Raw genomic sequence first — 2,220 nt, 5'->3', positions numbered from 1 at the left:
GTTTTTTAATTGAATTTTTTTGTGTTTTTTTTTTTTTTTTTTTTTTTTTTTTTCCCAATATAGCAAGTATTAGTGTGTTTCTTTCCTTCCTTGTGTGCCCTTTTGTTTACGTTATATAGATTAACTTAGATTCGACTGTGTTCTTCACACAATATACACACCTAATTTAGAGAATAGCTTTAATAATCTGCCTAATTAATTAAAACAAAGAAAGAGAGTTATAGAGTGCGTTTGGAACTCGTTTTAAAATGATTTTATTTTTTGTATGAAAATAAAAATAAAAACGTTTTCAATCTTAGACAAAAATCATTTTTGAAAATGTATTTGTTAGTTTTATCAAGAGATTGTTTTCAGTATAAAAAAATAATTAACGTCTCTCTCTCTCTGCTTGAGAGAGGAGAAAACGGAAACAAAAAATGAAAAACGACTAAAAATCGTTTTTCATTTCTCTCATATTTTATTTTAATTAAAAAATCATTTTTATTTCCGTTTTTTGATCATGAAGTAGAATATAAGTGAAAAATATGCTTATCATAAACAATCTAAAAGGGTAACAACGAAAGAAGCAAAATGGTAGAGAAAAAAGAGAAGGGGAATACACATATTAACAAGGAAATTAAAAAAAAAAAAAAAGCAATATTAACAATCTATATAGTTGATCATACAACAAATATTTTAACCTCGTTGGTTTTTCACCAATACCAACATATTGCCCGTTTACAGGGTCATTTTCTTGATGCAACATCTAAAGCCAAAGGCAATTGTGGTTGTGGTACTTGTGCTTTTTGCATCTGCCTAGCTAGAAGAGCCTTATCTATGGTTTCTAAAAGTTGTGTCCTCCTTGGTGTCTCTTGTTTATCTTCTTTTTCATCGCCACTTCTTTCTTTCCTGTACGGCTCAGTCTCCGCCAAGAAAAACCCTTTACCGTGCTCGCTCTCCGGCATCAAACACGGGTCATCTTGCCGGAGCTTGCACTTGTGCAGCTTCACATATCTCTTTGAGAATTTCTTCAACATTTTTTTTTTTTTTGGTTTCCCTCCTTCAATAGAGTGAACGAATGTGGGAAAATAGTTATTTATAGGTGGATTAGGTGTTTTGATGTGCTCAAGAGATAACAATAGCATTATTGGTTAGTACAACTAATCCCCTAAAACAGTATAATACCGTTTCTTTACTATTCTAAGGCATACCTTTGCGTAGTGCTTACGTTGATTGTAGTACCAATCTTTATCTCTCTCTCTCTCTCTCTTCATTTTTAAGCTTTAGGTTTAGGGTGTTTTTTGTCTGATATGTTGGTTTTTTTAGGCTTCTAGATGGTGAAGTTTAGCTCGTTCCCATGCCTTCTATGTACCTTCCGTTTGGCCACCTAATTAGATATGCAGAAAGAATTTTCATTTTTATCCAAGTTGAAGGTTTTGGACAAACTATATTAAGAGTAATGTCCTTAATTAATTTAGGGAGAAAGAGGGAAATAGGCAAAGACTTGAGATGCATTAAAATTAATAGGCTAATAGTTTACATAAGTTAATAAATATGCCAAATTACTAATTTCGTCAATAACTTGTCTGGTTATGAACCATAACTTGACAAGTTATTGTCCATAATTCACGGTTTTTGTCCATAATTTGTCTGACTATGAACCATAACTTGACAAGTTTGTCCATAACTCATCTGATTATATGTAATGACTGAGAAAATCCCAGACCTTAAATAATACAATTTATGTATTTAAGCCAAGGATTTTCTTAGATAAATATTATGTGACTGAAGGATTTATGGAATTAATATATGTATTCCTAAATTCAGTAGCAGATTTCATGTTAAGTTCATGTTTTCGATTAAGTAAATTCGATCGATAAATTCTCGTCGTACTTTAAGGCGGAATAATTTTCAGTACAAGTATAGTTTGAGAATCTTAATTTTAAGAATCTCCAAACATAGCGTGATGTTAGCAGCGTATAAAAAAAAAAAACGCACTGACATTTTAAAAGAATAGAAAATCCTTAATTGCCAGACAGCTAGGTTAAAGTCAGAAGATAAATATCCATAGTAGAAGGGTACAATGTGAACTCGGGAGTTGACACCGTCAGAAACAACGTCATTTCCAAAAATTAACGCAGGAAAGTTAAATTTAGAATTTGTTCAGTCTAGAATTAATTTCAAGACTGTAAACAGTTCAAGATATTACGCGAATAAGAATTTAATGTGATATCCAAAGCA

Source organism: Morus notabilis, unplaced genomic scaffold (genome assembly GCF_000414095.1).
Source record: "Morus notabilis unplaced genomic scaffold, ASM41409v2 Scaffold521, whole genome shotgun sequence".
Lineage (NCBI taxonomy): Eukaryota > Viridiplantae > Streptophyta > Magnoliopsida > Rosales > Moraceae > Morus > Morus notabilis.
This window is presented reverse-complemented; position numbering follows the sequence as displayed.